This window comes from Myodes glareolus, chromosome 12 (assembly GCF_982192425.1).
Source record: "Myodes glareolus chromosome 12, mMyoGla1.1, whole genome shotgun sequence".
NCBI classification, from domain to species: domain Eukaryota; kingdom Metazoa; phylum Chordata; class Mammalia; order Rodentia; family Cricetidae; genus Myodes; species Myodes glareolus.
The window spans coordinates 53,128,336-53,140,216 of NC_142037.1; the positions used below are offsets into that span (position 1 = coordinate 53,128,336).

The 11,881-nt window shown below is 36.2% G+C and overlaps 1 non-coding gene across 1 annotated transcript; it reads left to right on the plus strand.

Moving 5' to 3' along the window:
* The first annotated feature begins 10,766 nt into the window (after positions 1-10,766).
* Positions 10,767-10,839, plus strand: Trnak-cuu (transfer RNA lysine (anticodon CUU)). The gene has a single exon. It is a non-coding gene; the product is annotated as a tRNA-Lys (tRNA).
* Positions 10,840-11,881: the final 1,042 nt, after the last annotated feature.

Genomic DNA, 11,881 nt, shown 5'->3' on the forward strand with positions numbered 1-11,881 from the left:
GTATGAATTCTAAGAATAAATTCTAAGAATAAAGAGAAACATTATTTAAAAAGCTTATGTTAATTCTAATTGCAATGCTTATGTGAGTGCAGTATCAATTATGAAAACAGACAACATTAGAGACACTTGACCCAGATAAAAGGAGTAATAAACAAAAGCATTTCAGCAGAAAGTAATTGTGTTTCATGTCTGAAGACTACATTTGAAATTTAGAATGACATAACTCTTAAAATCGCTTCTGTCTATATATAAAACAAATCTGGGGATGATGAGAGTAAGAAAATCTTCTTCTTTCATTGAGGAATATTTTATAATAAATTGTCATTCGAGATAAATCCCAAATGAAGACAATTGAAATTCTTAGAATTACATTGTTGTAGACTATTATTTTGTGGTGTGATACTTTTGTTTATTCTGTGGAATGTTTGTTTAATGATAGAAAGATGTGTTGCTTTTTATTATGCTGTCTTTAACTCTGTGAAGCTGCAATTCTTCACCCGTATAAAACTCATAGTTTAGTAAGGAGCCGAATAGCCAATAGTGAGGCAAGAGAAAGAATAGGCGGGGCAACAAGGTGGGGAGAATAAATAGGATGAGAAATCTGAGAAGGCACAAGAGATGAGAAGAAGGAGCAGAGAGAAGAAGGAGAGGGGCAAGCTAACCAAAATCAAGGTCCACCATGGAGTAAGAGGGAAAGACATACAGAAATAAGAGGAAAGTAAAAGCCCAGAGTCAAAAGGAAGATGGGATAATTTCAGATAAGAAAGGCTGACGATAAACAAGCCAATCTAAGGCTGGGCATTCATAATTAATAATAAGCCTCTATGTGTGATTTATGTGGGAGCTGGGTGGTTAAGCACCCAAAGAGCAAAAGAGTAGAACAACCAAAAACAACATAATGTCTGGGGTAGTTTTCATTAACAATTTTTTTAATTACTTTGATTATGCTGCTGAAAAAAGTCTGATGTGATAGTCTAAAGGGGTCCACTTAAACACAAAAAAATTCTTTTCTCTTGCTCTTTTTAAGATTATATATGTTAATGAATTTTGCTACTTGATTTGGTTTCTAATTTCTCTCCTAAGAAGGTATTTCATCCAGTATTTCTTTAAGCATTTCCCCCTTTCCATCTGTCTCTTCTTATATGACTCTCAAATTCATGTATGTGCATTTGGGATATTGGCATACAGGGTCCTTATGTTTAAGTTTTTAAAATATGTTCTCTTTCATTTTACTTTCATTGACTAATCTCTCTTTGAATTTAAAAATGCTTTCTGTGTGATTAAGTCTATTGAAGGAAAGGATTTTTTTCTATAAATTCTGTTGGGAAAACATTATGTACACCCACCTGTCAAAGAATGAAACTAGATGATTTTTTCATCCTATACAAAAAATTAGACTTGTAAAATTCCAAGTGAAAAGAGAGGAGAAAATATCTTTAAAATATAAGTTTTTATTTGCTTGCTGGTGACAGGGTTTCTCCATGTATCCCTGGATGTCCTGGGAAAAGTACTATAGACCAGGTCACCTCAAACTCATAGAGATCTTCCTGCCTCTGCCTCCTGAGTGCTGGGATAAAAGGAGTTCACCATTACCATCTGTCTCAGCATGTACCTTAACAAAAGCATTTTTATATGTTACTGGTAGGTTAGCCAAAACAATCAAAAATAGGATGGGGCAAATGTGAATTTAATTTCTTTTTCCTATAAGAAACAAGAACATAAGAAATTCAAGCAATGTATTATTAGATAATAGTTTAAGTTAAATACTTATAAATGACTACTTTTAAAAAATTAAACACCTTACATAACTTAATAGCAAATAAAGTGTCAGGGGGAACCACAGAAAACTCAGTAAATTAGGTTTGAGTAGATAGTTTTCCACAAAATAAATATAAATAGTTAGCAGATATAGAAGGTATCCAACTCACCTATTAGTAATGAAATAGAACAAAATTTTAAACATCTCACACCTGTTAGAATGACTATAAATAAAAATAAAAGTAACAAAGACTGTTGACAAAAATGTAAAGAAAAATGTGTCCCTGTATAATGTTGATGGAGATATCAAATGGAATGATTATTTCAGACTACACTAAAAAATCATTTCATAAGTTAAAACTATATATAATATCAGTCACATTAGCAACCCTACTACTGGAAATATACCTAAAGAAATGAAATAGACACCTGAAGGAGAATGTTAACATTTATATTTACTTCAGTATTAGTCACTGTAAGAAATCCATGAAAACAACTTCCGTGTCTGCAAGGATGAATGAGGAAAATGTGATAAATACAAAAGGGAACAGAAAAATGTTTTTCCTTACTTATAAATGCATGAATGAACCTAGAAGCCAATATACTAAATAAGTAAAGTCAGGGGAAGTAGGAAACAGCTGTCCCCTTTTGTGAATGTATAGTTTAAAAATCTTTAACTAGAAGAAATACAGAGTAGATTTACAAAGTTATTATGCAAGGGTTATAGTGCAGAAACCATATATCATGTTTGAAAAATTAGAAAGTTCTGATATCTTATGTGCAATATGAGTGGTAGTGAATACATTAATAACTGGCTATAGCATTCACTGTGAAATGTGTGCATAAATAAAACCAGCATTTTATATTAATTCCTGGAAAGTATACTCTATTTCTCTGCAGATTGAATATTCTTAAATTTGAAAAAACAATAAAATGAAATAAAAGTGAAGTTGAAGTAGTTGTATACTAAGAATAAAAATGATTCTGGGGCTTCTCTTTCTGTATTTTTGGAATACATCAATCACTTGACTAAACCCTTGTAATCGTAAGGAAAATTAGGGGATTCTAAGACTGCCCAAATTCCTCCTCTTGATGCCATCAGAAACAGTGTGACCTAGTAGACATTAATGATAGTAAAATAAAGGATCAACTGAGGTAACAGATCATACACCTTTTAAACTCAGCACTGACATTATACAGTATTGTGATTAACTCTTTGGTTTGTCTTTTAATGCTCAAATGTTTTAAATCTGTTTGTTCTGTGTCAGATTTTAAAAGAAAGAAACATTGGTACCATACACAGGACACCACCATTAGAAAAACATAGAGTACAAAGAGCTGTCTTTGCTAATAAATTATGAACAGGAACTTAAAAGTAACAGAAAATCTTTCAGTAATGCCATCAGGCTGAGGATCAATTCAAAGTATTTTGCCAGCAGTTGTCAAGCTTAGATTTGATCTTTAGCACTGCAAAAACGATCAAAACACCATACTACTAGCAAAATTATCTGTCAGTTAACTTTAGAAAAAAGTTTAAAATGAATCAACAGTTAGTAAAATCTGAAAATACGATAGAAAATGGCTTAAGATAGTAGAAATATACTATCATCTAAAGCTTTAACTAATGCTGGCAAAATAAACAATCTTTGTTGTGTTTGAAAATATACTGTTTGGGTATTCATATTGGTGGAACTGGAATCTCCACATTCCAGATACACACTAAAAGGGACATCTGTCACCTTCAACATTTCCAGAATTCTGGAAAGCAGCCATCACATTGCAGCAAGAAAGTGAACACGAAATCAATAATAAAGTAAAAGATGAACATGAACGTGAACTTGGTTATTTCTTTAATGACTCTTGGTTCACCTGAGCTTACTTTCTGGAATATCTGTGTCCATGCTAACATATGATAAAATTCCCAGAGCAGAACTTCTTAGTCTCATTCTCAGGGAGCAGAGAAGACTTAATTTATGTCTTTTATGTATCTCTGTGTATGTTTGTTAATCCAACTTTCCTTAACATTTATATCTGATATTTATTACCTCATACCCTCAACAGTACATCTACCTAGGAACTTAATAGTCATGGAAAACGAGATGGTGATTTTCTGAAAATGTGGTCAGACACCAAATAGTCTCCAGGACCCGGGACAAAAGAGTATAGTTAAGACATATGACAGAGTCTAAGGTACACAAGAAGCCATGGTGTGATTATTTGTTTCAGAAACAACAACTTTCAAAGGTGTTTCTCTGTATTGTGGCATTGACATTATAAAGAGGGGAGTGTTCTGATAATGGAGTATGCACAGAAAACAACTTGTATCACTCCCTACCCCCACCCCTCCAAAATCATGAAATGTACAAACATGAAAAACAGTAGCCATTCAATGATAGGAACATTCACTAAATGTTCCTATAAGGAAGACTAAATACACGGAAAAAGATTCTAGTAAAGTATGTCTAAACATGCAGTAAAAACAAAACATCTATATCAAACTCTGCTGTGGACAATGGTCCTGTACCCTGTAAAGGTCTATCAGTGTATTAGTTTAATAAAATCCTGATTGGCCTGTAGCCAAGCAGGAAGTATTGGCAGAGTGATCAGGCTGAAGGAATAGGCAGGGTGAGGAGAACAGGAGAATTCTGGGAAAAGGAAAGGCTGAATCTGCAGTTGTTACCCAGAAGCAGAGGAAATACGATGAGAATGCTTCACTGATAAATGTACCAAGTCATGTGCCTAACACAGACAAAATTATGGATTAAAGTAAGTTAAAGTGTTAATAAAAAGCCTGAGCTAATAGGCCAACCAGTTTATAGCTAATGAAGACCTCTGTGTGTTTCTTTAGGACTGAATGGTTGTGGGACTGGGCAGAACAGAAAGCTCTATCAACAATACTCCTCTCTAAATCCTAAGGACCATCACAGAAGACGAGGTGAAAAGATTCAAATAGCTGGTGGTAGTGAATTACTATTGTGAAACAATTTTCTGGACATAAATGTGCCAATACATACATGGCTTTATAGCAACTGTGCATTTATGTACAAGATTGGCCCACAATCTAAACATCATAATTCCAGCATAGATGAGGAAGGGATTCATGAAGTTCTACCCTACTTGAAGAGCTTTGGCTACTGGGGAAGAGAGAGACAGTTTTTATAAGGAGTAGTAATCTATACTCCAAGATGTGACCCAACATTCACATGCATACTGGCAGAATTAGGGAGACTCAGTGGGCTTTAGAAAGAGGATATGAAACTGAAAGGAAAAAATGATTAAAGATTTAATAAAAACACGACATAAATATAGTATAGCATCCATCAAATAATAGATATTATATATATAGTTTATTTAGACTATCTCCATATTTCAAAACAGAATTTTTAAAAGTGCTCTGAAGAGCTCTCAGTAATGCATCTTATGTCATATCAAACAGGAGTGAAACCTGGGATGAAGAGATGGCTCAGTTTTCAAGTCAACTTGCTGCTCTTGTAAGGCTTGTAAGATTTATTTTCCATCAACCACGTGAAGGCTCCCAATAGTCAACAATTCAAGTTCCATGTGATCCAACATGCATTTGGGTCTCAGTGACCACTTGACATGCACACAGTATACTTATATACATACAAACAAAGTAAAAATGTACAAAAATGATAATAAGTAGAGTAAAATGTGGTGGACAAAAAAATGAAATACAAGGAAAAAATGAAATCAGATGAAAGTCATCCATGAAAAATGTGAATTTTAAACTTCCATCCATTTCACTAAGTATCTTCTTTTATAGTCTTCAAAATCTTTATTAATTTTTTAGTAATAATTGAGAAAATTATTTGATTCTATGTCCATTTAGCAAAATAGTAGTGGTAGATTTATCCTTGGGGCCTGCAAAATTCCTAATCATGGGTTCTTTGCCAGAGATGTAATACCATGAATATTTTCCATATAAACCACTTTTGTAGTACATGAAACTTAAGCTTAAAATATGAGGAAGGCAAACCAGTAAAGAAATACGAACAGAAAACAGAATGTAAAAAATAAATATACAGAAGGCAGAAAAACCTGTGGATGTTTAAGTATGACTTAAATATATTCATAAACTCTTGCAATTCAAATGCCATAATTTCACCTACTCTTCATAAGTCAGTAGCTTAATAAGATTACAATTCCTAATGAGAAACATCGGTGGAGGCTAACCTTAATGTGCAGTGGAAAATAAAACATTAATGTACACTCTGCCAAGTTCCAGTGATCAATTCTAGAGAAATGGAAACACAGGGGGAAAATAAGATTCTACTTTAATTCTTGAGTTGGTGACCATGCCAGATTTTCTTACAGCCAAAGAATCACTGAATTTACCATTGAAAATTGAGACTTCTCCCACCACACATCAAGGATGTCTTAGGAAATCCTCAGCGCACTACCAGGGAAATGTCTGGTGTGTTTCACATTTTCATATGGATTACAGTTTTAGCCTTCTTGTCTTTAATCTTATTGCATGCTATCAGAATTTCTGAGACTTTAACCATGATAAGCGTGGAGCATTTGGTGTCTGGATGTTTCGTGGAGCCATCTGACACAGTTTTCTTTGTTCTCTAAGTAGATTATCAGGTTCTTAGTCTTTGATCGCGAGATGTTGCTTTACACAAGTCCTCTTAGGTTCAAGTAAAGTTAAAATTCTGTTTCTTTAGAAGTGGTTTTCTTTGTTAACAGATTCAGAAACTTGAGGACATTTTAAAAATATGTAAGAATTTTGAGTTGTGAATCATAGGACTCCATCTGCTCTCAAGATAATAGTCTTTCTATTCCAGAGCTTTGACTTAGATATATTAAGTCTTCTGTAGTTAGGTTCCTAAATTTTTCTTTATGCATAACGTTTTCTTGTAATTGATTTTCACATCGTTTCCAATGTCCTTCTAAACAACAGAGGGATGGGTTTTCTTGTCTTTGTCTGCTCGACTCTTTCAGGCCTGTGTTGTCTTTCCCTATACAGTAGAACTAGTCTTTTTTAAATTAATTTATGTATTAAAAATTTCCAACTCTTCCCCACCTCCCTTTTCCCTCCCCCTGATCTTTTGCATTGATTTTGACTTTTCCTGGAGTTCTTAAGAAAGCAAATTCTGATATGTATTTTAGAAACAGAATGTTTTCTAAGGACACACTTTTTAGCCAACACAAACAGTAAAAGGGAGAAAAACACCCAGTTGAGCAAAGGCAGAAATTAATTTGGAAAGTAATCTCTGAGGCTTTGTTTACTGCACAAAAAGTTCCAGAGCCAAATGGACTGTTTTCTATCTCTTACTGGAAATATTTTCTGTTCTCCCAGCATTCAATTATTGGAGACCTCTGGAACTGTATGGGATGCTGTGAAAGGGCTTATGCTTATAGCTTTGCCTGGTTATCTACGGAAAACATTCACAGTTACTGGAGCACAAAACGTCTTTCAGGAATTGACAAGCGGTGGTCCTTCCCCGAATCTAAATGTGTCAACATGTACTTCTCCTCTCTATTGCTTTCTAACAAGTTCCAGGTAAGTCCCTCCAAATAAATTCCCTTATCTTAAGAACTCTCATCTTTTGAAAATTTTTGCACATTGCCTGAGGGTAGCCTGTGGCAAATACCTCATCAGTATTGTTTTGGGAGGAAAAGGAGGAGGGATTATCACTTCCACGGAGGTATGGACACTAAGGACTGATTATTACTTTATATTTTCCTGTGCAACTGCCATAATTTTCTGTTTCCTATCAGTCAAGGCCTAACTTTTTTTCCCTAAAGATGGGTGTTGTTATTATTAAGTGTATCCCTATAAAAAGTCAGCCTGCTTGCCTGCTTACATGACTTTGAGTCTCAGGTCTGCTGTCTTCTAAGATTTTAACTCTCTAAAGCTTCTCTCTCTCTCTCTCTCTCTCTGTCTGTCTGTCTGTCTGTCTCTCTCTCTCTCTCTCTCTCTCTCTCTCTGTGTGTGTGTGTGTGTGTGTGTGTGTGTGTGTGTGATTTCATACTGTTCAGGTGTCCATTTTGAGTATCGTCCTATTTTAGAAGTCCTATATTCCTTCTTATCATACTTTCTTTGTTTGTTTTAATCACTCCTCTTTTATTAAAACTTTTGGGTTATTCCAGAATTCTGTCCTGTAAACACCTGCTGGCTTATTCTCCTTAAGTTCAATCAAGTATAAGGATTTTGCAATTGCTGTGCAGGTTGCCATAATAAAAGAGTTCCAGCTTTTTTTCCAGTAGATTTTGACAGTTCTGCTTGAATACCTAATAGATCCCAAATGCAGCTTCATATAAACATAACAAATTCCTCTTCTCTATGAAATAATTCAATAAAGCTTTATTGATTCGTTTTCTTACTTTATTTTCTACACACATTTTAGAAAAAAAATTTAGTAAGAAGATAGGTTAATCTAACTTCAAAATATAACAGAATCAGCAATTCCCATGACCACTATTTTCATGTTTGTAATTTTTTCTTTTTTTATTATTTTTTATTTTTCCATTAAATTATTTACACTTCCTTCCCTCCTCCCAATCCCCTCCTGCTCCCCCACACTCTCTCCTCCTTCTCCCACCCTGCTTGAGAGAAGGCAGGAAACCCTGCCCTGTGGGAAGTCCAAGGCCCTCCCCCCTACATCCAGGTCTAGGGAGCTGTGAATCCATATAGACTAGGGTCCCAAAACGCCAGAGCATGCTGTAAAAACAAGTCCTTTATTGATGACTTCTAAGTCAGCCCCCATTGTCAGCCACAGAGAGTCCAGTTTGATCGCATGCTCATTCAGACCCAGTCCACCTGGATTTCGTGAGTTTCTATTAGAACAGGCACACTGCCTCAGTTGGTGGACGCACCCCTCATGGTCCTGACTTCCTTGCTCATCTTCTCCCTCCTTCTGCCTTTCAACTGAACCTTGGGAGCTCAGTCCGTTGCTCTGGTGAGGGTCTCTGTCTCTATCTCCATCCGTTGCTGGACGAAGATTCTATGGTGATATTCGAGATAATCATCAGTGCGATAGTGGGGCAAGGACAGTTCACAAGAAAATGAATATGGTATGTACTCACTCATTTGTGGACTCTAGCCATAAACCAAGGTCATTAAGCCTATAGTTCACAAGCCCAGAGAAGCTAAATAACAAGGTGAACCCAAAGAAAAACACATATAGATCCGCCTGGAAATTGGAAGCAAACAAGATTGCAGGGCAAAAGTTGTGAGCATGGGGGTGGGGACAGGGATGGGGCTGAGGCTGGGAAAAGGGAGAAGGTAAGGACTGGCAAGAGCTTGGGGGAGTAGGAGGGTGGAGATGGAGGAAGGGCGGATATAGGAGCAGGGAAGAAGATGCCATTAAGGGATCCATTTTCGGGTTGGCAAGAGACTTGGCTCTACAGGGGATCCCAGGTGTCCCCAGCTAGGTCCTTAGACAGCAGAGGAGAGGGTGCCTGAACTGTCCTTGCTCCACCATCACGCTGATGATTATCTCAAATAAATATCACCATGTTAGTAATTTAAATCTCATTCAAAATTATTAGTAATCTTCCACTGACATCAGCGATCTAGTCTTTACAAAAATAATATATTTCTTAATCAATAACAGTTTCTTTTTTTCTCTGTAGCTTTGGAGCCTGTCCTGGAATGAGTTTTGTAGACCCGGCTGGCCTCAAACTCAAAGAGATCCCCCTGCCTCTGTCTTCTGAGTGCTGGGATTAAAGGTGGGTGCCACCACTGCCAGGCCAATAACAGTTTCTTATTAAAAAGTATATATTATATGTACATACTTAACAGTCCTGGTGGCTGATCAAGAAAAATGTTCATTACTCATTTTTTATTCCATTATTTGTTCCTTTGATGACCAACATTAGATTTTTTTTTAATATATTTTGGAGGTCAGTTCTCTGTCTGTAGTGGGATTGGGGAAGATCTTTTTCCATTCTGTAGGCTGTTGTTTTATCTTGATGACCATATCCTTTGCTTTGCAAAAACTTTTCAGTTTTAGGAGGTCCCAATTATTAATTGTTGCTCTCAGTGCCTGTGCTACTGGGGTTATATTTTGGAAGTGATCTCCTGTGCCAATGCTTTCAAGTGTACTTCCGACTTTCTCTTTTATGAGGTTAAGTGTGGTTGGTTTTATGTTGAAGTCTTTTATTTGCATCAAATTGAGTTTTGTGCACAGTGACAGATATGGATCTATTTTCATTCTTTTACATGTTGATATGCAGTTATGCCAGGACCATTTATAACTCTCAACAGAAGAATCTAAAAATGGCTGAAAAAGTCTTAAGGAAATGCTCTACACCCATAGCCCCATCAGGGAAATGCAAATCAAAACAGTTCTGAGATTCCATCTTACACCTGCGTATGTGTGTATGAGACATATTTTTAAAGTAATACTCTTTATTTTTGTAGTAGGATCCCGATTAGGATAAGTATCAATAACTGTAAGTGGTAACATATCAATTAATATGTTTGAATATACTCTTCTTCTTCTTTTTTTTTTTTTTGTTTTTTGAGACACGGTTTTATTGGCGAATCAATTTTACACCAGTTATGTTTTAAGGGGTTATTTATTTTGGGGGGTAAAACTTATATACACCATAAACCGTCAGGAAGGGAGCCTAGTTGCTGGAGCAGGAGCCAGGAGCAGGAGCCTGGAGCAGGAGCCGGGAGCAAGCACCGGAACCAAGAGCCGGAACCAAGAGAGCCTGATCCAGATTTGTTTCTCTTTTTAAAAGAGAAATATACCATGTCCCAGTGGGCTGGTATTTTAGCAGCTATTGGCTGACGGAGCGGAAGTCGCTCCCCGCTGCACTGTGGGCTCATATTTTAGCGACTATTGGTTGAGGCAGCGGAAGTTACTCCCATAACACCCAGTAGGAGGTGGGGCGCACCTGAATCCACGTGGCAGTGGTGTTGATTCAGGAAGTAAACTCTAGAATATATACACTCAAATCCAGAGGTTAAATCCACAGATCACAAAAGGTCAGAGAGCTTCTAGTGGCCAACAAACAAGGCAATAAACAAGGCCCGGCTAGCTCAGTTGGTAGAGCATGAGACTCTTAATCTCAGGGTCGTGGGTTCAAGCCCCACGTTGGGCACCAATTATCGGCGAATCAATCCCACACCAGTTATGTTTTAAGGGGTTATTTATTTTGGGGGGTAAAACTTACATACACCATAAACCGTCAGGAAGGGAGCCTAGTTGCTGGAGCAGGAGCCAGGAGCAGGAGCCTGGAGCAGGAGCCGGGAGCAAGCACCGGAACCAAGAGCCAGAACCAAGAGAGCCTGATCCGGATCTGCTTCTCTTTTTAAAAGAGAAATATACCACACCCCACTGGGCTGGTATTTCAGCAGCTATTGGCTGACGGAGCGGAAGTCGCTCCCCGCTGCACTGTGGGCTCATATTTTAGTGACTATTGGTTGAGGCAGCGGAAGTTACTCCCACAACAGGGTTTCTCTGTAGTTTTGGAGCCTGTCCTAGACCTAGCTCTGTAAACCAGGCTGTCCTGTAAATAAGCAATCTCACCAAAAGAACCGACCATAGGTTCTAATAGATTTTTGGATACACTTGCAAACAAAAAAAAAATGTAGTTTATTTGGAATATATTCATATACATTTAAAAATAGAAATGATTAACACAATTAGTAATTACCATACACTTTAAATGTTCTTTTATCTGTCTTATATAAAACCAGTCTATTATCAATGTAATAAATAAATAATAAGTTTATTAATTTATAATAATTAAATAAATATTAAGTTAGAAAAAATTGTATAAAAGAAAAAGATGTCTCAAATGATCTATTGTAGAATTTTATTCTTCTAATTTATGTATATAACAATATGTTTGCTGTTATTTTATTCTGTTTGTAAATATAAGTCACTTCCATAAAAAATTAAGCATTGTGTTCTTGAAAGGACCTCAACATTGTCATATTACTTAACAGAGAGAAAAAAATACTATTATACAGTAGAAGTACATATTAATTTTCATTCTTACCTTATTTGGGATTAAATTTAAAAGAAAATTACTACTAAATATAGTGTTTTAAGTCTGAATGTTGAACAAAATGTAAAACTGATGTATACTGATGTCCAGTCTCCCCTCTGTGTGCACATTTGTCTAAACTGTCTTAGTA